The sequence below is a fragment of the Lynx rufus genome, unplaced genomic scaffold (assembly GCF_022079265.1).
Source record: "Lynx rufus isolate CCGP_SWC_20201006 ecotype Redwood Valley unplaced genomic scaffold, mLynRuf1.p SCAF_23, whole genome shotgun sequence".
Classification (NCBI taxonomy): domain Eukaryota; kingdom Metazoa; phylum Chordata; class Mammalia; order Carnivora; family Felidae; genus Lynx; species Lynx rufus.
Window position 1 is genome coordinate 17,349,680 of NW_025814838.1, and position 25,184 is coordinate 17,374,863.

At 47.2% G+C, this 25,184-nt stretch overlaps 1 long non-coding RNA gene across 1 annotated transcript in view; it reads right to left on the reverse strand.

Moving 5' to 3' along the window:
• Positions 1-14,165: 14,165 nt before the first annotated feature.
• Positions 14,166-25,184, reverse strand: part of LOC124517683 (uncharacterized) — a 79,465-nt gene continuing 68,446 nt past the window's right edge. Inside the window, exons 6-8 of the long non-coding RNA XR_006963542.1 lie at positions 24,942-25,124; positions 24,431-24,763; positions 14,166-15,037 (exon numbers count right to left, since the gene is read on the reverse strand). This is a non-coding gene — a long non-coding RNA (uncharacterized LOC124517683). The remainder of the gene's footprint in view (positions 15,038-24,430; positions 24,764-24,941; positions 25,125-25,184) is intronic.

Sequence of the window (25,184 nt, forward strand, 5' to 3'; positions counted from 1 at the left end):
TTCTTCAGTGCGAGAGGGAAGAAGGGAATTTACAGCCAGAGCATGGATGCTGGGAGGGGGGCGGTCCACAAGTGCTGGACTGGACAGCCCGGGGACAGCCTCTCTGTGCCCCGTGCCCTATGAGATATGCACAGAAACATCATGCTTCCTTCTTTGTAACAGACACAGATGCACATACTGGGGGTAGACCCCAGGGAGGAAAGGGGGTACTCATGACTAATAGAGGTCAGGAAAGATTCCCAACCTCACTACGGACCCACAGATGCAAAGGAGGAGGAGGAGGCACCATTATCATCCATCCAGTTGATAAAACATGTTGCATTTGCTCTTACCAGGAACTGGCAAGAGTGGAAGGGTGGAAAGTGAAGTTCCCTCAAACGTGGCAGAGGGCAGTGTGACTGATACGACCATTTGGGGGACACGGCAGATCTGGATGTCAATTACCTTCCTGACCTCAATTCCGACTGCTCTCCCACTGTGCCCTAAAATCTCCTCAACATCACCAGGAACGCCCCTGCCTCAGGGCCTTTGCACTTGCTATTGCCTCTGCCTAGAATGGTCTTTCCCAGTTTCCTACATGGCTCATGTCCTTTAAGTCTTTAGTCACAGGTCACACATATCCTGAGCCATATTTCAATTCCCACACACTTATACACACACTCCCCCCACCCAGTCCCTCCTCCCTGCTCCTTTTTCCACAGCATCCACAGATCACCAGATATACACATGTTTTATGTATTCCTTTGTTTTTGTCTGCTTCCCCCAACACACACCTGCACAGAATGTCAGCACCAAGAAGGCAGGGACTTCCTGACTTACCTGTTCCCTGCTGCGTCCCCAAAGCCTGCAGGGAGCCCGCCCCAGATGGGCAACACGTATTTGTTGAAAGAATCAAGATGATTTTTTTTAAGCTTATTTATTTGGTTTCGCGAGAGGGAGAGGCAGAGAGAGGAGAGAGAGAATCCTAAGCAGGCTCTGCACCGTCCGCACAGAGCCGGACGTGAGGCCTGAACTCACAAACCTTCGGTTCATGAGCCGAAACCAGAGTCAGAGGCTAAACTGAGTGAGCCGCCCAGGTGTCCCAGGAGTCAAGAGTTCAGATGGAGGCAACCTGTGACTTCGCTTTTAAGAAACGACCTGTACTCGTTTTGCATCGCTGCCTAACAGATTACCAACTTAAGACCACACCGGGTATCAGCTCGCGCTTACACAGGTGAGAACTCCAGCCTGCTGCGGCTGGAGTCCCCGCTCAGACTGAAGTCAAGGCGACTGCCCACCACTGCGTCCCCATCCCGAGCGCAGCGTCCTCTTCTATACCTACTCCTGGTATTGGCAGAATGCGGTCCCCAAATCCTTGCTGGCCGTCCTCTGTGGGGCCTCTCAGCTTCCAGAAGCCTCACTTTCCTCCCCACGTAGACCCTACGTCTTCATACCAGCACGGCGGACCCTTCCTTCCGCGCTTCCCATTTTCTGGCTTCCTCTTTTGCTCCCCGCTGGGGAACACCCGCTGCTTTTAAAGGGCGCATGCGCTCAGGTTAGGCACCCGCATAATCTTCGTATCTGAACTTAACTGACTTGGGACTCCGATGATATCTGTGCTGTCCCTTCCCAGCAACACCTGGATGCGTGTCCAAAGAGCCAAGACGACGGGAATCTGGGAGCACCTCCATGATTCCGCCGGCCACACCATCCTAGACAAACACTCGGTGTGCAATGGGCACAGGGACGTGTGTGCACCCCGCGGGACTGTTTGTAACAGGAAAACGTGGGAACAACCCGCGGGTCCGTCGGTGGGAGACTAGATGTATGAGCGACGGCATAGCCACACTCGGGTACGTTGCACAGTCGTGAAACAGAAGGAGGCAGGGCCACGGAGCACATTTTCACCTGCAGAATCTACACAGTGGGCCATGTCTTCTCCCGAGGTTTGAGCACCAGCCCTGGAGAAAGGCTGCCTGAGGGAGTCTGCTTCACCTACCTGTGGCAGCGTGGAGATTTTCAAAACCTTGCCGTGCCTCTGTTTCCTCATCTATACAATGGAGGTAGTAATAATAATAATAATCATAACTGTGTGGTTAATTAAGATAATGCACACAGGGGTGCCTGGGTGGCTCAGCCGGCTAAGTGTCCGTCTCGTGGTTTCGGCTCAGGTCATGATCTCACAGTTATGGGTTCCGGCCCCGAATCGGGCTCTGTGCTGACGGCGTGGAGCCTGCTTGGGATGCTCAATCTCTCTCTCTCTCTCTCTCTCTTTCTCCCTGTCTCTGCCCCTCCCCTGCTCATGCTGTCTCTCACTTTCAAAATAAATAAATAAACCTTAAAAAAATTTTTTTTAAAGAGGGGTGCCTGGGTGGTTCAGTCAGTTAAGTCTGACTTGAGGTCAGGTCATGATCTCACGGTTCGCGGACTCGAGCCCCACATCGGGCTCTCTGGTGTCAGCACAGAGCCTGCTTCAGATCCTCTGTCTCCCTCTCTCTGTCCCTCCCCTGCTCTCTCTCTTGCTCTCTCTCTCTCTCTCTCAAAATTAAATAAACATTAAAAGAAATAATAATGCACACAAAACTCTGAGCTCTTGGCTGAACAGAGTGGATGCTGATAACTGGACAGCTATCACTAGAATTATAATTATTAACATGGCTGTCATTTCCCAAGTGCCAGTGAGGTCTATTTATTCTGCATGATATATGCCAGGGTGCCAGGGTTTAGTATTTCTGTACATCCAGATATGGCACTTTTTACTCTGCTATAGATAGAGATATAGGATGTTTTCACTCTGTTATTTATACCAATAAGGCAAGTGTCACTGTTGGTAACATACACAGCAATCAGGCGCTTTACTCTGTTATTTTTAGGCAAGGGTTTCTGGATGTTATGTATGTGGTTCGGAGATATGCATGTTTACTCCTCGCGATCCATACAGACCTGGCATGTTTGGGTTGGTTACATATGCTTGGCTCACAGCACCAGCGGATCCCGTGATGCAATCCCGGAAGAGTCTGGAGCAGACTTAAAGACGTAAGTGAAACGGATGAGAGAGACACAGAGACCTTCGGGTTTAACACGGAGGAAGTCTCAGGCACCCCGGTCAAGTCGGCCACCCCAGGCACAACCCCCGTCAGTGTGCCCCAAACATCGCTCGGTCATACCCCACACGCATAACCACCTAGCACCTAGAATCACGCCTGGCCCACGGTAAGCGCTCAATAAACCTTTGCATATTGCTGTTAGCGTATCTGCCGCCAGGTCTGCTATCTATTTAAATATCTCTTATATCTACACACTCTTAAAAGGCTTAAATGCATTTACCGTAAAATGAAATTGTGCATCGCTACCCTAACTGGAGAGCCAGACTTTTAGCCATAAATAGCAGGTAACTGTAAGCACGAATGCATAGCTACGAACCAAGGCTGAGGGCGATGCTGACACCCTTTGGAAATCCAGTCATTCCGGACCAGTGGAAACAGGCTGGGAGACCAGGAAGGACAAGATGAGGTAGAATCGGGGCTAGGAACTGATGTGCGCCTGGACTCCAGCCCAGATATAAACACATCACGCCGTGCCCTCGGGCCATTAAGGTAGAACCAGCAGGAGGCAGTAAGTTTCCACGGCTTGGCCCTTCACCCAACAGGTAGATCAGATGCCTCTGTTCTCACCTGATTTGGTCCTCCCGCAGGCAGGCTGGAGGTATGCTTGGGACCACTCCCTGCACAGGCCCTCGCCCCTCAGACAAGTCACGTCACCTCTCCGAGCCTCAGTGAACACGCTCAGAAAAGTGGGCACAAGAACACCTGCCTCTCAGGGTTTGGGTGACCCTGAAAGGACCAGATGGGATACAGGTAAATGCACCTTTGTGCTCACCACCTGGCCTTTTCCAGGCATCGAGAATTATCCTGTGGAAGCTTCCCATCACCAGGCCATTCCCAAACTCTCATTCCCCCGGCCTCGACGGCCCAGATGAACCATGAAGGTATATAATCAGAAAGCTCTTCCGAAGGCCAGGAATGAAGGGACTCTAATTTTACCACTCTTAGGTAATTGTTCTTTTTTTTTTTTTTTTCCTGTACTTGAAAACCTGGTCTCCACTTAAAAATACTTCAGACATTGAGCTTGAATCATGGTACGAACTTCAAGTGACAGGTTCATAATACAATTAGGGTACCTACTTATTATCTCCTATTATTGAATAATATGTTCATTAATAGCTCTTCCCCTCCTTCACCATAACATTCCCTGCTAAAAATAAACACAAACACCAGGAGCCCGGGTGGCTGAGAGCTGAACTTGACCAGCAGCAGCACTGGGTGGGACCTGGGAGCCAACAGTAGGGTAGGCATGACCAAATCCAGCCGGAGGCCAATCTGTTGATTATCCACCAGGCCATGTAGAGGCAGCAGGAAATGAGACGGCCCCACACATGTTTTATCTGGAGTCATCCTCACCACATCTCTGCAAGCTAGATATTTTTCACCATGACTCCCCTTTCACAGATAAAGAGACTGAGGGTCAGGGAGCTCCCCTTGACTTGCCTGCCCAAGCGTGAACCGCGAGGCGATGTCAGAACCAGGATGCAAACCCTGTTCTCCATTTCACAAATGGATGTGACTGTGTGTGTGTGTGTGTGTGTGTGTGTGTGTGTCCTCTCCCACAAAATAGGTTATCATCTGTTACCCTCCTCTTCCTCCTCCTCCTCCTCCTCCTCCTCCTCCTCCTCCTCCTCCTCCTCCTCTTGCTCTGCTCCCTCCCCTCTCCCTCCAGCGTGGGCATCCAAGCAAGGAAGGAGGTCTCTCCATAGGATTATGACAGATCAACTATGCATGTCTACGCGCTCAGAGCTGCTGCTATACGGGAGGGCGGGGCTTCTACCTTCTGGAGCTGAAACTGTCTTCGTAGAAGATCTGGAAAGTCATATAAATAGCTCTGGTACATGCCAACAGCCACCTTCACGCTCTGATGTTACGTGCTCCCCTGAAATAACTCAGGAATTCAGGGAACAAAAGCCTTCAACTTTCAGGATCTCCCATCCCATAGCAACGAGGACACTGTCCAGAAATCATGTTCATCCTGCTCCTGGGCTCTCTCCCTCACCCACCCCTCAGGGCTCCCCTGGTCCATTATTCCCATCTTACAGAGGACAAGCATGAAGATCAAGGAGGGTCTGTTCTCCAGTTAACACATGGGGAAACTGAGGTCCGTGGAAACTGTACTAGCAACTATGATGGTTAATTTTGTGCATCAGCTTGACTAAGTTATGGTACCTGGATGTTTTTTTAATGTCTATTTATTTACTTTGAGAGAGAGATAAACAGGGAGAGAGTGTGCACATGAGCAGCCTCGAGCAGGGGAGGGGCAGACAGAGAGGAGAGAGAATCCCAAGCAGGCTCCACACCATCTGCACAGAGCCCAACTTGGGGCTCGATCCCATGACCCTGGGATCATGACCTGGGCCAAAATCAAGTCACACGCTTAAGTGACAGAGCCACCCAGGCACTCCGGTGCCTGGATGTTTTGGTCAAACACTAGTCTAGGTGCATCTGTGAAGATACGGTGTAGGTGTGATTAACGTTGATGTTAGGTAAAGATTACCCTCCATGGTATTGGTGGGCCTCATATAATCAGTTGAAGCTCCTCAGAGCCAAAGCTGAGGTATCCTAGAGAAGAAATTCTGCCTCAAGCCTGCAACATAGAAACTCCACCTGAGACTCCAGCCTGCTGGCCTGCCCTTCCGATTTGGGATTTGTCAACCTCCAACATTGTGTGAGCCAATTCCTTAAAATTAAAAAAAAAGAAAATGATGTCAAATACACTGGTTCTGTTTCTCTGGAAGATCAACGGAGCAGGTAAGGACAGACAGAGCCCAAGAGGCTGGAGAGGACAAGAGGACTCCCAGGAATGGAGCCCCATCCTGTTCCCCGAGCCCTTGCACTGTTATCTTGGGAAAGCCCCACTAGCCACCCATAGAGGCAGACTGTGCCATTGTTCCAGGATTCAGAGAGCTTAAGTGACTTGCCCAGGGTTGCACAGCTGGGAATCAAACCCTGTGCCATCTGCCGCGACCATCCCTACTCTCCAAATACCATGCTGCCTGCAGGAAGACGGTACTTGAAAGTCGGGGGCATCATTCCTTTCCAGAATCCCAAGGGGAAAGCCTCCTAAGTCCTTCTACGGGACGTCATTGAGGTCAGAAACTAAGATGCACTTTTTTTAAGTGGCACAAGATGGAAAACCCATCTCAAAGTCTCTTCAGCAATAAAGAGAGCGTCTTGGTCCAAGTGCGTGGGAGGCCCAGCGGTAGAGCTTCACGCGCACGGAGAACGGGCACCTGTGGCAGCATCAGGGTCTCCGCCAGAGGATGCCTGTCCCTCCTCTGGGTGACACAGCTTTCTCAGGCTCTACATGATGGCCCCAGAAGCTTCCAGCTTCCACGTGAAACCAGAAGCTCCCGGGGAAAGAGAAATCCTCCTGTATACTTTGAAGGCTTGGCATCGAGACCCTTGGGATTGGCTCAGCCCTCTTCCCTCTTGCCTGAACGAACCGACATGTAGGCCACATAGTGGTCCAGAGCCACACTGCCTACATTCAAATCCTTGCTCCATCCCTGACCCGCTTGGGTACCTTGGACAACAGCCTTAGCCCCTCTGTGCCTCTATTTTTCCATCTGTAAAATCGGGGTAATAACTGTACTTCCCTCAAAGGCTTGTAGTGATTAACAAGTAATGAGATGCCATGCGTTTATAAAATGCTTAGAGTAGTGCCACATACCCAGCCCACAGGATACGGAAGTGAGTGTTAATTAAAATCCTGGAGCTACGGGTTGAAATACGCTACCTTGACATGCCTGGAGTGCATCCCCCCTTGGAACCTGGCTCTTCCCCACCTACACCACACTGGGGAAGAGGCCAAAGAAGGTTCTCCAAAAGGATATGGAGGTACCGTTAACAAAAGAGAGGAGAACGGCAGGCAGAAAGGCCGAAATAACAGCTGCCTCACACGGTGGCCTCAGCGAAAGGCCACAATACCTGATTATTTTCTTCCCCGTTGGGTACAAACCTGAGGCTGAAGCAGCCTTAAATTGGAAAGATAAAAAATATCCTAATTATGTGCAAGAATCAAGTAAAGCAGGCCACCCTGTCCTCCTGCTACGGCTCTCTCTGCACGTCTACCCGCTGAAAAATGAAACTGGCAAAAATCAGGCATTGAAAATCTACCCTCGACTCATTTACTCACTCAACAGACATTTAATGAGCCCTGCCGACGGGTTTCCCCGAAAGTTACCCGACTCAAGCTTCAGGGGCTGTCAGATGGGTCTCTTCCAAAGGCTTCTACCTAATTTGATATTTGGGATTCTGTCCTTTCACTCAAAGACATCATCCCTTGGACGGCAGAAGCCTGAGGCTGCACAAAACCTGGATTTACCCAGGCGATGAGGTACTACGCAGCAGAGACGCAGAACGGGTCAGCCTGACTTCAAGCAGCGCCCTCTACTGGGGGACATTGGGAATAAGCATGAGGATCATTTCCCAGGCAAAGGTAACTTGCTGCTCATTCATTCATCCATCCAACTAACGTGTATGGAACACCTACTACGTGCGAAGCACCAGGGATCCCGAGATGAAAAGTCAGGGTGGGAGTCTTCTCTCGAGGAGCTTATAATCAGTCAATCAGTCAACCGATCGATACAAAAACAAAACAAAACAAAAAACCAGGATGGGGCGCCTGGGTGGCTCAGTCGGTTAAGCTGCGGACTTCAGCTCAGGTCATGATCTCGCGGTCCCTGAGTTCGAGCCCCGCGTCGGGCTCTGTGCTGACGGCTCAGAGCCTGGAGCCTGTTTCAGATTCTGTGTCTCCCTCTCTCTGACCCTCCCCCGTTCATGCTCTGTCTCTCTCTCAAAAATAAATAAACGTTAAAAAAAAAAAAGTTAAAAAAAATAAAAAATAAAAAATAAAAAAAATAAAAAAAATAAAAAGTTAAAAAAAAAAAAACCAGGATGAGGTGGTTTAGAATGACCGCACGGATACCTAGGACAGTGGGTCAGGCAAGGCTTCTTTGAGGACGGGAACTTGTATATGAACAGGGAGCAGCTACGGTGTGTAAAAGCGGGAGGTCGTCCCCAAGGGGAGCAAACTGCATGCCAAGGCACTAAGAAAGGAGTGACCTTGGTGCTCGCTGGAAGAGAGAGAAGGCCAGTATGGCCAGGAGGAAGCATGCCAGTGAGAGAGGGTAACAAGACGAGGTCAGAGGAGGAGAAAGACACTAGACCACGTAGGACTCTACTGCCTGGATGAGAGGGTTGGATACGGAAACTGGAAGCCATCAGGGGTCAAGGCAAGGGAGTAACATGGTATCAGGAACCTTATAAAGAGAGCTCCCTGGGGGCTCCTGGGTGACTCAGTCCGTTAAGTGTCCGACTTCGGCTCAGGTCATTGATCTCACAGTTCTTGGGTTCAAGCCCCACTTCGGGCTCTGTGCTGACAGCTCAGAGCCTGGAGCATCCTTTGGATTCTGAGTCTCCCTCTCTCTCTGCCCCCCCCTCCCCCGTGCATGCTCTGTCTCTGTCTCTCAAAATAAATAAACGTTAAAAAAATGTTTTGTCAAAGAGAGCTCCCTGGCTGCCGCAGACAGAGCATATTGTCGGGTGGGAGCAAAGACCAGCTCAGGGGTTCGGCTCCTAACCAGCTGGCGGACATCCCCAAAGTTTTACAACCTACTGTTGTAGGTTGTGGGGGAACAGCCCTCTCGGGTGTTACGTGCAAAAGGACACATCTCCTGTGGAGGGGAATTTGGTGATATCTAGCAAAAGTCCATATGCATTTATCCGTTGACTCAAAATCCCACTCCTAAAAATCTACCCCCAAAATTACACTGGCAGAAAGACAAAAAGAAGTGTGCCCAAGGCTGTTCACTGCAGCATCACTGATGAGAGCACAAGACTGGGAATCACCTATTTGGGGGCATCAGAAGGAGCTTGGTTACATTAATATTGCACATTCACCCAACCCCATCCACTACACGGCCGTCAAAGCAAGGCGGAGAGGGGCGCCTGGGTGGCTTGTTGGTTAAGTGTCCGACTCTTGATTTCAGCTCAGGTCATGATCTCACGGTTTGTGAGTTTGAGCCCCACATCAGGCTCTGCGCTGACAGTGTAGAGTCTGATTGGGATTCCCTCTCTCTCTCAAAATAAATAAACTTTAAAAAAAAAAAAAAAAAGCAAGGCGGAGAGTCTCAACATTCCGCTACGGACTGATTGCCATGATGTATTATTAAAAGAAAAAGCAAGGTGGAGAAAAATGCGTCTATTACGCTGCCACTTACCTAAGAAAGAGCTGGAAAGTGAACACATGTTTTTTAATGGGAAGAAAAAACAAAAGCAAGATTGACTCTACCTACCAAGGGGGGAGAAAAGAGTTGAAGAGAGAAGAGACAGAAACTAGATTTCGCTGAACAAATCAATTCAATTTGACTTTCAAATACTGTACTATTTTAAATAACACATTTTTAAATGCAGAGAATTAATTTCAATGTTACAATTAATTGTTTTAATTCCTCAAAATGAAAAGGCAAAGGAAACAAAGGGGCCGAACCGTGTGTCGACTCGGCGATGTAGCCACATGGGAACAAAGCTATTCGAATGACTCTATTTTTTCATTGTTATTTTATTTGAGAGAGAGAGCATGAGCAGGGGAGAGGGGCAGAGAGAGACAGAGAGAGAGAGAGAGAGAGAGAGAGAATCTTAAGCAGACTCCACACTCAGCACTCAGTGTAGAGCCTGAAATGGGGCTCCATATCCCACAACCCTGGGAACATGACGTGACCCGAAATCGGGAGATGGATGTTCAACCAACCGAGCCACCCAGGCGCCCCTCAAGTGACTTTAAAGAATATTCATTTTCAAACATCCCTAGTAAGATATACCTGAAGGACAAAAAAAAAAAAAGAGAGAGAGAGAGGGAGAGAAAAAAAAAATTCTGTTTGCATGCATCAGATCATCCACGGTAGTGTTGTTACGGTTTTCCTGAGACCATTCTGTGTGTGTGATAATATAAAGCGAATGAGTAATTAAGCTGGTTTCCCCAGGAATCAGGAATTTGGGTATGAAAGAAATAAGGCACTGATGTAAGATTGCAGGGGTTAAGTGAAAACCCGCTAGTCCCGAAATGACATTCAAAGTTTCCATATAATCTCAAAATGTATCTTATCTTCAAAAACAGTCCCCTAGCAGCGCCTGGGTGGCTGGGTCAGGTAAGCGACTGATTTCAGCTAACGTTATGATCTCACGGTTTTTGAGTTCGAGCCTCGCGTCGGGCTCTGTGCTGACAGCTCACAGCCTGGAGCCTGCTTCAGATTCTGTGACTCCCTCTTTCTCTGCCCCTCCCCTGCTCATGTTCTGTCTTTCTCTCTCAAAAATAAATTACTAAAATGTATTATTATTTATCAAAAATAAATAATTTTTAAAAATTTAAGAAAAAAACCCAGCGTCCTAGCTGTGGACTCCGAGGACTGCTCCCAGGAGAAACCAGGGATCAGTGGAGAAATGTCTGATTCCACATCTGGGGCAGAGGAGAGGAAGAAAAAGGAAATTATAGATTAGCTGTCAGTGACTAGGAAGAAAACCAAGAGAGAGAATGGACACCGAAGCCAAGAAAAGAAAGTGTTCTAGGAAGGAGGGGAGTGAAAACTATCAAGACCAGCAGCAAAATTAAAAAATTCTTCCGGAAACTACCAATGAAATAAAAAATAACACAGCCAGAGGAAATGGATCCAAATCCCGCCATCTGTATGCTCACCTGTAACAGGAACCTGGCATTTAGAAAAGGTGAGCAAAAAAGACACATCCTTTTTTCCTCGTGGTTCTATCAAAATGCAGGCATCATGTCCACACTGGCAATAGTTACGGAGGAGCACATTTGTCTCGGCTCCCCTGACCCACGTGAGGCAGTGAGCACCCTGTCCTTGGAGGTGATCAAGTTAAGGAAGGAAGGTCATCCTTCAGGCATGCTATAGGGGTGATTCAGCCTCAGATACCAAAATTGGGCCCTAGGAGTTACTGCTCTCCAGAGCAAGAAAACAATATGGCGCAGCAAACAAGAGGGGCTGAATGAACATTCCAGATGGATCTGTGGGACTTCCCCCGTGTACCCCTCATTTCCTCCAGCTCCAAGATACTGTAATTCTGTGGTGTGTGCTCTGGATAAAAGGACCCCAATTCCCTTCCACGGAGCATTTCTCCAGATATTTGTCTCCACTGCCATCTCCTTCCGCTCCATCTGCTGGGGCGTCTCCAGCACATTCTGCAGCCAGGATTAGCCACAGAAAAACAAGCCAAAAGAAGCCTTTTATGGACACCAGCAGCCGCACAGGCCAGCCCCAGGCCCTTCTGCAGACTCCAGCCATGTGACGGTCACCAAGGAGCCCCAGAGCACATCTGTGCACCCACAGGGATGGAAGGGAAATGACTAGTCCCCCCGTGTGACCTCTGTATTAGCCAGGGTGCCCCGAGGAACAGAACCAATGGATATATGTAAATAGAGAGAGACGTTTATTATGAGGGATTTTGGAGCCCACAGGTCCCAGGATCTGCCGCCTGCCAGCTGGAGGCCCAGAAAGCCAGTGGCATGGTTCCAGACCAAACCCAAAGACCACGAACCACAGGAGCCAATGATGTGAGTCCCGGTCTGAGTCTGAAGACCTCGGTTGATGGGCCTCCACAACTTGGTAAATTCACTTTAAAAAATCACTGAATTATAGGGTGAGCCTGGGTGGCTCAGTCGGTTGAGCGTCCGACTTCAGCCAGGTCACGATCTCGCGGTCCGGGAGTTCAAGCCCCGCGTCAGGCTCTGGGCTGACAGCTCAGAGCCTGGAGCCTGCTTCCGATTCTGCGTCTCCCTCTCTCTGCCCCTTCCCCGCTCACGCTCTGTCTCTCTCTGTCTCTCAAAGATGAATAAACGTTAAAAATTTTTTTTAAAAAATCACTGAATTATACCCTTGAAATGCACGAATTATACAATATGTAAAATATGCTTCAATGAACTTTTTTTAAGTGTTGGCACCAAGGGGCCCAGTGGATCAACCAGGAGAAGTTCCAGTGTCGGAAAAAGAGTCACGCGTTAGCTCAGTGGAGTCCCCAGGCGTGGAAGCCGGCTTCTTGGCATCCCACAAAATGTTAAAATGTGATTTTAGGCAAGATGATGTCCTGTTTTATTATGTTGGCAAGAGAAGGCTGTGAAGAGGGGTGAGTGGCCACAAGGACCAGGACACCATTGGTAACAGGTTTAGAGCAACTTGAATTTATACTTACTTTGCTTTGAAAACTTTCCGGGGGAACAAAATTGTCCAGAATGTCAAGGGACTAGTTCTCCATGATCGATTAGTAGTGGCTGGCTGGAGCACTGTGTTGAAATTGACTAGTGATGTCTTGCATGGATTCAGGAGTAGGAACAAAAGCAAGGTGTGCTGTTTATTCACCAGCCCTGCTTACACACTCAGAATCACTGCCCTTGTACAAGAAGATGTCATAAGCCTGAGACACCTGAGGCAGGGAGAGCAGAATCATCTTGTTCCAGAAGGTCAAGATGATCTTCTTTCTAGAGAAGAAAATCCCGACGCCAAGGGAGCTTCTGTGCTCTCTTAATGCCGCTGAAGCCCAGAAGAGAATCTCTTTAGCTACGAGCCTTTTTCACACAGAAGGTGTGCTAACCCGAAACCATTCACTGCAACCAGAACCTTTAAGGAGTTCCACTGATACACTCAACCTGCCAGATTCTCATTTCCACAGACGCGAGGAAAACCACGGAGTGACGCGTCTGACCCCATCTCCCCACAGCCCATTAGTGCGGTCAGAAAACCTTCCCCACCTCTTTAATCTGCCACCCTACAGAAAAGTTTTAATAAGAGGCTCATAAACACATAGATTCATCTAGATTTACCAGTCATTAACACTTTGCCACATTGCTTATCTCTTTTTTTTTTTGGCTGAACTATTTGAAAATAATTGGTGGCACCATGACATTTCATCCTCACATACTTCCGCATATATTTCCTAAGAACAAATACATTCTCCAATGCAACCACCGTGCGGTAACATCGTTGGCACGCCCGTGAGATTTAAGTCATACGATTTTAGTACCTGAGATGCAGCCCATATGAAAATCTCCCCAATACACCCAGTAATGTTCTTCTCTATTAATTACTTAACTAATCCAGAATCCAATCAAGGCTCAAATACTTTACTTAGTTGTCACGTCTTATTAGTCTCTGCACCCAAGAACGATCCGGCTGCCTTGTCTTCACCTCCATTCCTCGATGCTACGTCAAAGTCTAGGCTAGCTGCCTTGTGTCTTATGGAAGGACCCCCTCTTTTTGAAAGGGGCACAGCTCTTGAAGAAGGCTTTACGGTATCAATTTCTCAGTGCCTTTCCCACCCTTCTGCCTGCAATCATGAGATTTCAGCAAGCATCCTATGCACGGCCAATTTAATTCCGATTCTCCAGTTAAGAATGGATTTGAGACACCTATCTCTTCTCCGCACACTGTCTTCATTAGATGTGGCTGCCAAAGACAAGGCTAGCCTCACTAGCTTAGTATAAAATCAAGTGAAGGTTGGGGCGTCTGGGAGGCTCAGTCGGTGAAGTGTACAACTTCTGCTCAGGTCATGATCTCACAGCAAGTGAGTTTGAGCCTCACATCGGGCTCTGTGCTGACAGCTCAGAGCCTGGAGCCTGCTTCGGATTCTGTGTCTCCCTCTCTCTCTGCCCCTCCCCCGCTCACGCTCTCTCTCTCAAAAATAAACAAAACTTGATAAAATCAAGTGAAGGTCATCTGGCTGGCCACCGCCTCCCCAAAGAGGAGAGAAAATTCACTTAGGTTTGGGGCTGTTGGTACAGTTCTGACGCCTTTCTAAAATAACCTCCTTGCTGCTTTATTAATTCCTGTGGGTGTTTCATAACAGGTGACAGAGTTGCCCTTTAATTGCTGAGGGATTTTAATTGTGCACCACTGTTTGCTGTTCAAAATGATTTACCTTGGTTCATAAACAGCTGCATCACAGGGACTCCCTCTATGGTTAGAAAAGCAAACTTACGGGCTGCGTGATTCCAACACACAGCTCACACGCACACCTTCAGTTGGGACCGTGTCTCCCAACATCACAAGGTTCATATCACCCTCGCCATTCGGGGCAATACCTATAATTACTGACTTAACACTTTCATTTAAACCACACTGCTTTGCTTACCGAGATAAATAACTTTTCCAATAAGATCTTCTATCCCCACCAACAGAGAGCTGGCATGACTTTCCATAATCAACCATAAAAATGAGATAAGCCTGAGGCCTGCTCCTTCTGGTTTAAACGGGAGATCGGCAAGAGTTAAAGACCGAGGACACCACGATGAGACTCTCGCCTGGGAGCCCGCAGGGGAACGGGAGAGAACTGGAGACAGATTAGTTTTCCACCACAAGATGCGCAGTTATTTAACGTCGGGTCCGATGACCCCCTGGAATGATCTGTGGCGCCCACAGAATGGGTGCCCACACACTCTACACTTTGACAAACACCAGTCTTCCTGTTTGGGGTGGTTTCTTTTGTCTTGTTTTTCTTAACACACTACGCAAAGATCAATCCTTACGTTCGACAACGTATTCTAGCGTCTGTTTGGAAAACTTGATTAACATATTGTGCCAGATGGATGGCGAGCTGGGAAAAACCTCAGCAAGAACTAAGGCTGAAGCATATCAAAATTACCATGTTTGGAGATGGCATATGATCTAACGTTAGTGGTCTCATGGAACGTAGCCCAGCAACAATCATCAGTGACACCCACATCATCCCCGGTGGGGTTGGCCGCTTACCCAGCATCCTTCACACCACCACCTCGCTTTGTCCCGGAAGTGAACTTCCATGCAAGTCTCTTTCTTTCTTCCTTCCTTTCTTTTCACGTCCCTTTTACAGATGAGAAAATTCCTCAGTGGTAGGAGGTGGCGGGGGGGCCCAGGCCAGGCAGAAATGCAGAATTCAATCTCTACTGTGGGTGACTTGGAGACCTGTGGGAGGCAAATATGGGTTTAGGATTCAGACAGGTGAGTATTCAGCTCCCGGCCCCCACCCTGTGCAGGTGTGACCTTGGGCAAGCCACCTCCCCTCTCTCAGCTGCAATTCTGTGGTCCTTACAGAGTAGAAACGAACACCTATCCCAAAGGACGTTGGGAGACTCTGAAGAGAACATGAGGGCATGATGAACGTCTTGTTGTCCCTGACGTTAGTGTGGTCATAGTTGAAAAGACCTACGTCCTTCTTGTCCCTGAAACTAATTACATCAGTATCTTTATCCTCTGAGCAATCTCCCCAATTCAAGGGAGCTTTGACCCCAGATTTGTCCCCCAAAGAGGAGGAAACCAACGAGAGCCACAAAGACGATCCCCTGGAACTGCTGAGATTCCACCTCCTCAGGCATGTCACGGGCTCAGCTCTGAACGATGATTCTCCGAAACTCTTAAGACACAGGGATGCTCCTTAGGGTCTTAGAGGAGAAAGTTGCCGCCGCACATCTCTGTCTGTTGTAACCTTCCAGGCAGTGAGCCCAGCACGGCAGGAGCTGGATAAATGTTTGCCGAGCTGAGCCACTGATGCTGGCAGGGAGGAATGACTGCAAATCCCCACACTGAAGCGCCCGAGAGACTTCCAAGAAGAAAACGATGCACACTTGTTCAGCCCGGGAGATAGGACGAGGACCACAGAGAGAAACAAGGTCCACTCTACATAAGGGAGCATGTTCTTAATCAACTTTTTCCAACCGTCGGGTCCACTGCCTTTTACGGCAGAAAGTGTCACTGGATACATTCAAGCAAAGACTCCCCGATCATGCAGTGGGTGTGATCTGCATGAGTGATCATATTAGAGAAGGCTCTAGAACATTAAGCCTGTCTGTGGTCCATTACGGTAGCCCCAAGGCCTGTGAGGCTTTCACGCACTTGAAACGGGGCTTGTTTGAATTGTGGAGGTAAAATATGCAACAGACATCAAAGATTTCATACCCAAAAAGGATGCAAAATTAATAACTTTTACACTGGTTTCCTGTAAAAAATGACAATTTTCATATATTGTATTAAGCAAAATATATTTAAAAATTTAAATATATTTAAATATATTTAACTGGGTGGCTAGACTGGGTGGCTCAGTCGATTAAGTGTCCGACTTTGGCTCAGGTCAGGATCTTGCGGTTTGTGAGCTCGAGCCCCATGTCGGGCTCTGTGATGACAGCTCAGAGCCTGGAGCCTGCTTTGGATTCTGTGCCTCGCTCTCTCTCTGCCCCTCCCCGGCTTATGCTCTCTCTCTGTCTCAAAAATAAATAAAACATTAAAAAAATTTGTTTTTAATTTATCTCACCTTAGCAAAGCCTCACGTATACAAAGAAGAGTAAGATTTAACTGTTTCCTCAACGTAAGAGTGAGCGTGGGGTTACATACAATGTACTCAAAGTACTGAAACACTGACACACTCCTCAATTTTTGTTTTTCTATGTGTTTTATTTTCTATATAAGGACGACCTCAGTGAAAATTTTGGGGAGTTATTCAAATAAAAAGAGGGGCACCTGAAAACTAAAAGGCAACCAATGGAATGGGAGAAGATATTTGCAAATGACATATCACATAAAGGGTTAGCATCCAATAAAGAACTTCTCAAATCTAACACCCAAAAAACAAATAATCCAGTGAAGAAATGGGCAAAAGACATGAATAGACACTTCTCCAAAGAAGACATCCAGATGGCCAACCAACCCATGAAAAAATGCTCAACGTCATTCATCATCAGGGAAATACAAATCAAAAACCACAATGAGATCACCTTACACCTGTCAGAATGGCTCACATTAACAACTCAGGCCACAACAGTTGTTGGCAAGGATGCAGAGAAAGAGGCTCTCTTCCGCACTGCTGATGGGATGCAAACTGGTGTAGCTACTCTGGAAAACAGTATGGAGGTTCCTCAAAAAATTAAAAATGGAACTACCCTACGACCCAGCAATGGCACTACTAGGCATTTATTCAAGGGATACAGGTGTGCTGTTTCGAAGGGGCACATGCACCCCAATGTTTATAGCAGCACTTTCAACAATACCCAAAATAGGGGAAGAGCCCGAATGTCCATTGATGGATGAATGGATAAAGAAGATGTGGTATATATATACGATGGAGTATTACTCGGCAATCAAAAAGATTGAAATTTTGCCATTTGCAACAACGTGGCTGGAACTAGAGGGTATTATGCTAAGTGAAATTTGTCAGAGAAAGACAAATACCATAAGACTTCACTCATATGAGGACTTTAAGATACAAAACAGATGAACACAAGGGAAGTGAAGCAAAAATAATATAAAAACAGGGAGGGGGACAAAACAGAAGAGACTCTTAAATATGGAGGATAAACAGAGGGTTACTGGAGGGGTTGTGGGGGGATGGGCTAAATGGGTAAGGGGCATTAAGGAATCTACCCCTGAAATCATTGTTTCACTATATTCTAACTAACTTGGATGTAAATTTAAAAAATAAATTAAATAAAAATCAAATAATAAAAAATAATAATTGGAAAAAAAGAGGGGCATCCAGGTGGCTCAGTCGGTTGAGCGTACGACTTCGGCTCAGGTCATGATCTCGTGGTTCGTGGGTTCGAGCTGCACATCAGGCTCTGTGCTGACAGCTCAGAGCCTGGAGCCTGCCTCAGATTCTGTGTCTCTGTCTCTCTCGGCCCCTCCCCTGCTCACAATCTGTCTCTCTCTCTCTCAAAAATAAATACACATTAAAAAAAGTTTTTTTAAAGAAAAGAAAAATCAAGGCCATCAGATTTTGGCTGGAATAAAAAATGTAAAGTTAACAAAATATGTTCATATGCCTTATTTGGGGGCTAAAAAAAAAACAAAATGAATAAATACCGGTAACAGAAAAAAATTGATCTCACCCGGGGGTTTTTTTTCACCTTTTTAATGTAGCCACTAGAATATTTTAAATTGCCAGTTGGGTCTGTGGTTGGTGTTGTAATCTCATGGTAGCACAGTCCCCAAGGTGGAGTCCACAGGAATGGAAAAAGGAGGAAAGAATGAGGAGATGTCTTCAAATGTCCCCTTCCTGGTCCCCACTCCATCCTTCAATCAAAGAACCTCAGGAGCACCTGGGTGGCTTAGTCGGTTGAGTGTCTGACTCTCTGTTTAAGCTCAGATCATGATCTCACAATTTCATGAGTTCAAGTCCCACATCGGGCTCTGCACTGATGGCACGGAGCCTGCTTGGGATTCTCTCTCTCTCTCTCTCTGCCCCTCCCCCACTCATGCTGTCTCTGTCTCTCTCAAAAAAAAATGGGATTGATCCCATTCACAATTGCACCAAGAAGCATAAAATACCTAGGAATAAATCTAACCAAAGATGTAAAAGATCTGTATGCTGAAAACTATAGAAAACTTATGAAGGTAATTGAAGAAGATTTAAAGAAATGGAAAGACATTCCCTGCTCATGGATTGGAAGAATAAATATTGTCAAAATGTCAATACTACCCAAAGCTATCTACACATTCGATGCAATCCCAATCAAAATTGCACCAGCATTCTTCTCGAAGCTAGAACAAGCAATCCTAAAATTCATATGGAACCACAAAAGGCCCCGAATAGCCAAAGTAATTTTGAAGAAGAAGACCAAAGCGGGAGGCATCACAATCTCAGACTTTAGCCTCTACTACAAAGCTGTCATCATCAAGACAGCATGGTATTGGCACAAAAACAGACACATAGACCAATGGAATAGAATAGAAACCCCAGAACTAGACCCACAAACGTATGGCCAACTCATCTTTGACAAAGCAGGACAGAACATCCAATGGAAAAAAGACAGTCTCTTTAACAAATGGTGCTGGGAGAACTGGACAGCAACATGCAGAAGGTTGAAACTAGACCACTTTCTCACACCATTCACAAAAATAAACTCAAAATGGATAAAGGATCTGAATGTGAGACAGGAAACCATCAAAACCTTAGAGGAGAAAGCAGGAAAAGACCTCTCGGACCTCAGCCGTAGCAATCTCTTACTCGACACATCCCCAAAGGCAAGGGAATTAAAAGCAAAAGTGAATTACTGGGACCTTATGAAGATAAAAAGCTTCTGCACAGCAAAGGAAACAACCAACAAAACTAAAAGGCAACCAACGGAATGGGAAAAGATATTTGCAAATGACATATCGGACAAAGGGCTAGTATCCAAAATCTATAAAGAGCTCACCAAACTCCACACCCGAAAAACAAATAACCCAGTGAAGAAATGGGCAGAAAACATGAATAGACACTTCTCTAAAGAAGACATCCGGATGGCCAACAGGCACATGAAAAGATGTTCAATGTCGCTCCTTATCAGGGAAATACAAATCAAAACCACACTCAGATATCACCTCACGCCAGTCAGAGTGGCCAAAATGAACAAATCAGGAGACTATAGATGCTGGAGAGGATGTGGAGAAACGGGAACCCTCTTGCACTGTTGGTGGGAATGCAAATTGGTGCAGCCGCTCTGGAAAGCAGTGGGGAGGTTCCTCAGAAAATTAAAAATAGACCTACCCTATGACCCAGCAATAGCACTGCTAGGAATTTACCCAAGGGATACAGGAGTACTGATGCATAGGGGCACTTTGTACCCCAATGTTTATAGCAGCACTCTCAACAATAGCCAAATTGTGGAAAAAGCCTAAATGTCCATCAACTGATGAATGGATAAAGAAATTGTGGTTTATATACACAATGGAGTACTACGTGGCAATGAGAAAGAATGAAATCTGGCCTTTTGTAGCAACGTGGATGGAACTGGAGAGTGTGATGCTAAGTGAAATAAGCCATACAGAGAAAGACAGATACCATATGGTTTCACTCTTATGTGGATCCTGAGAAACTTAACAGGAACCCATGGGGGAGGGGAAGGAAAAAAAAAAAGAGGTTAGAGTGGGAAAGAGCCAAAGCATAAGAGACTGTTAAAAACTGAGAACAAACTGAGGGTTGATGGGGGGTGGGAGGGAGGAGAGGGTGGGTGATGGGTAGTGAGGAGGGCACCTTTTGGGATGAGCACTGGGTGTTGTATGGAAACCAATTTGACAATAAATTTCATATGTTAAAAAAAAATTTTTTTTAATAATAAAGAAAGAAACATTTAAAAAATTGTATAAAAAAAAGAATCTTAGATGAGCAGCAGGACACTTTATTTTTTTTTAATTTTTTTTTTAACGTTTATTTATTTTTGAGACAGAGAGAGACAGAGCATGAACAGGGGAGGGGCAGAGAGAGAGGGAGACACAGAATCCGAAACAGGCTCCAGGCTCTGAGCTGTCAGCACAGAGCCCGACGCGGGGCTCGAACTCACGGACCATGAGATCGTGACCTGAGCTGAAGTCGGACGCTCAACCGACTGAGCCACCCAGGCGCCCTGCAGCAGGACACTTTAAAGATTAACCTAGTTTAGGAGCCAGCAGACCGCAGCCCAGAGCCCCAGCCAGTCCACTGCCTGTGTGTTGTTTCTGGTTTTGTTTATTGAGGTGATGTTCATATAATACAAAGTTACTCATCGTACAGTTACGATTTAGTAGTGTTCATCTTTTCTTTTTTTTTTAATAATTTTTTAATGTTTATTTTTCAGAGAGAGAGAGACAGAGGATGAGCCAGGGGAGGGGCAGAGTGAGAGGGAGACACAGAATCCAAAGCTGTTAGCACAGAGCCCAACGCGGGGCTCAAACCCACGAACCGTGAGATTGTGATCTGAGCCGAAGTCGGACGCTCAAGCAACTGAGCCACCCAGGCGCCCCACATTCCCATGTGGCTTGTGCAGCCACCTCTATCTAGTTACAAAACATCTCCGTCAGCCCAAAAGGAGACGTGTGCCCGTGAAGCTATCACTCCCCACTCTGCCTTCCCACCCATGGCAACCAGTGACCTGCTTTCTTATCTATGGAATTGCCTGTTCCACTGATATGAAACCCTGCACTGTGCGCCCTTTTGCATCTGGCTGTTTCCCCTTAGCACGAAGACCGCAGGGTCCATCCACATCAGAGCCGGCATCAGGACCCCATTCTTTTTCATGGCTCAATACTGTCCCATCATGTGGGTAAACCACATTTTGCTCATCTGTGTGTCTGTCTGTCTGCTGGACATTTGAGATGTTTTCCCTGTTGCCTGTTTTTGTAAACGGCATTAAATCAGAGCACAGCAGGGGCCCCTGGGTGGCTCAGTAGGTTAAGCGTCCGACTTTAGCTCGGGTCATGATCTTACCACTCGTGAGTTCAAGTCCCATGTCAGGCTCTGTGCTGACAGCTCAGAGCCCGGAGCCTGCTTCGGATTCTGTGTCTCCCTCTCTCTCTGCCCCTCCCCAACTCGTGCTCTCTCAAAACTAAAGATTTAAAAATTTAAAAATTAAAAAAGAAAAAGAACACAGCCTCATCGATTTGTGGACGGATTGTCCCCCCTACCCCCGCACACAGCAGCTGATTGAGTGGCTGTTCCAGAGACCACATGGGCCACAAAGCCTGAAAAACTTACTATCTATTTACACAGAAAGTTTGCCAACCTCGGGTCTGGTTCATCCAACCCCCGAACACCTATTTTTAGTTGAAGGAACTGAATCTACATCCCACCCACCCCTCCCTTCCCAAACTGCGTTCCTGTCTATTGCAGACTGAATGTCTGCATACCCCCAACCCTGTCCCCAGAGCTCCTGTGTTAAAGCCCTAACCGCCACGATGGTATTTGGTATTCAGAAGTGAGGTATGTGGGAGGCACTCAGAGTTGGACTGAGTCATGAGGGTGTGCCCTCACGATGGGACTCGTGTCCCCGTTTGGGGACAGTCGAACAGGGGCAGAGGAAAAGTCATACGAACACACGGCAATAGGGTGGCCATCTGCAAGCTATAGGAAAAGACTCTCACCGGACCCCAGGTCTGCCTGTCCCTTGATCTTGGACTCCCAGCCTCCAGAACTGAGAGAGATAAATGTCTGTTGTTTGAGCATCCACCACCCCTGCCCCAGTCTGTGGTATTTTGTTACGACAGCTCCCACAGACTGAGAGATTCTCCCATCATCTTCCCTGTCACCCACACCGAGCATTGAGAAGTCATTCTTGATGTTCCCAGCCCCTTCCAATCCAGTCGAACCAGGGTCTGCCTTGCACATCCTAGATTTGCCCTGCCCTCAGCCCTTGCCCTCCATCCCAATGGCCAGCACCCAAGTTCATGCACTACGATCTTTCTCTACATTCGGAGAAAGAGAGGAGAGGGTGTAGCAAGTGAAGGTCAAGGTGCTGATGAAGTGGTTTACATGTGAGGTGTGATCAGGCTTCTCTCCACCTTCCTGTGTGAGACGAAGGCCCCCACCCAGGGAAGGAGGGCATCAGAAAATGGGACAGAGACCAGGGAGGGGTGGGAGTGAGCAAAGAGAGCTGGGCTTGGGTGGAGCCCTTGATCCTCCACAAGAAAGCTATCTACACATTCGATGCAATCCCAATCAAAATTGCACCAGCATTCTTCTCGAAGCTAGAACAAGCAATCCTAAAATTCATATGGAACCACAAAAGGCCCCGAATAGCCAAAGTAATTTTGAAGAAGAAGACCAAAGCGGGAGGCATCACAATCTCAGACTTTAGCCTCTACTACAAAGCTGTCATCATCAAGACAGCATGGTATTGGCACAAAAACAGACACACATAGACCAATGGAATAGAATAGAAACCCCAGAACTAGACCCACAAACGTATGGCCAACTCATCTTTGACAAAGCAGGAAAGAATATCCAATGGAAAAAAGACAGTCTCTTTAACAAATGCTGCTGGGAGAACTGGACAGCAACATGCAGAAGGTTGAAACTAGACCACTTTCTCACACCACTCACAAAAATAAACTCAAAATGGATAAAGGACCTGAATGTGAGACAGGAAACCGTCAAAACCCTAGAGGAGAAAGCAGGAAAAAAACCTCTCGGACCTCAGCCGCAGCAATTTCTTACTTGACACATCCCCAAGGGCAAGGGAATTAAAAGCAAAAATGAACTATTGGGACCTCATGAAGACAAAAAGCTTCTGCACCGCAAAGGAAACAATCAACAAAACTAAAAGGCAGCCAACGGAATGGGAAAAGATATTTGCAAATGACATATCGGACAAAGGGCTAGTATCCAAAATCTATAAAGAGCTCACCAAACTCCACACCCGAAAAACAAGTAATCCAGTGAAGAAATGGGCAGAAAACATGAATAGACACTTCTCTAAAGAAGACATCCAGATGGCCAACAGGCACATGAAAAGATGCTCAACGTCGCTCCTCATCAGGGAAATACAAATCAAAACCACACTCAGATATCACCTCACACCAGAGTGGCTAAAATGAACAAATCAGGAGACTATAGATGCTGGAGAGGATGTGGAGAAACCGGAACCCTCTTGCACTGTTGGTGGAAATGCAAACTGGTGCAGCCACTCTGGAAAACAGTGTGGAGGTTCGTCAAAAAATTAAAAATACACCTACCCTATGACCCAGCAGTAGCACTGCTAGGAATTTACCCAAGGGATACAGGAGTACTGATGCATAGGGGCACTTTGTACCCCAATGTTTATAGCAACACTCTCAACAATAGCCAAATTGTGGAAAAAGCCTAAATGTCCATCAACTGACGAAAGGATAAAGAAATTGTGGTTTATATACACAATGGAATACTACGTGGCAATGAGAAAGAATGAGATCTGGCCTTTTGTAGCAACGTGGATGGAACTGGAGAGTGTGATGCTAAGTGAAATAAGCCATACAGAGAAAGACAGATATGTTTTCACTCTTATGTGGATCCTGAGAAACTTGACAGAAGTCTATAGGGGAGGGGAAGAGAAAAAAAGGGGGGGGTTAGAGAGGGAGAGAGGCAAAGCCTAAGAGACTCTTAAAAACTGAGAACAAACTGAGGATTGATGGGGGGTGGGAGGGAGGGGAGGGTGGGTGATGGGTATTGAGGAAGGCACCTGTTGGGATGAGCACTGGGTGTTCATGGAAACCAGTTTGACAATAAATTTCATATTAAAAAAAAAAAAAGAAAGAAAAGCATGAGCAAGGAGGAATTCAAGATGTCCTTGTGAACCCTCCCACCTGCTGAGAGCTCCAAGGGGTGAGAGGTAGCAGTCTCAAGTGTTTAACAGCCTGAAGTTGAAGCCAGACGACTGGGTTAAAACCTGGCTCTGCCCCTTGCCTGCTGTGTAACCTCAAACATCTTACTCAACCTCTCTGTGCTTCAGGCGCCTCATCCATAAAGGCAGGGTAATTAATGGGCATGGTTCTTGGTTGTTTTGTTTTTGTTTTTTTATAAAGTGACCCCCTGTGTGATCATGAGTGACACTGTGAAGCAGGTTGATTTGAAAAGAAAAGTGCACCATCCAAGTCGGGTACCATATTGGCTTCCTGCGGCTGCTGCGACAAGTTACAGGCAACCGGGCAGCTGTGAACAACAGCAATTTATCGTCTCACGGTTCTGGAGGTGACCATGTCTGAATCTAGGCGTGGCCAGGACTGGTTCCTTCTGAGGCTAGGAGGGAGAACCTGACTCATGTTCCTCTCTTAGCGCCTGGAGGCGGCCGCGATCTTTGACCTTCCTTGGCCTGAGAGTAGATGTCCCCACTCCAATCTCTGCCCATCACTGCATGGTGTTCTCTTCGGTATCCCTTCCCCTCCATCTGGATCTTCTCCCCTCTCAAATCCACTGGTCGTTGGATTTGGGGACACCTGGGTAATCCAGAATGATCTCACCTCAAAATCTTGATTTCATTACACCCGCAAAGATCCTTTCTCCAAATAAGGTCACATTCACTTGTTCTGGGTGGACAAACCTTTTTTTTTGGGGGGGGGCAGGGGGAGGGGGAGGGCTGATGTTCAACGCACTGCAGGCCCCTAACGCACTTACCCCAGGCAGGAACTGCTTTCATTCCACGGGAGGGATAACGGCGAACGGTCCAGAAGTGTTTGCCGCGTGCCAGGCATTGTGTGAAGTGATGTCCACTCACTAGCTCAGTTATAGGGCTTTCACAATTTGCTCCCCCTCAGCACTTGAAAGTGTGACCGCCATCCCCCCGGGGGCCCTCAGTGCCTGCAGAACAAGGACACGTGAATTGGTAAGTGGCACCATCTGGAAGGGGCTGGGAGTGAG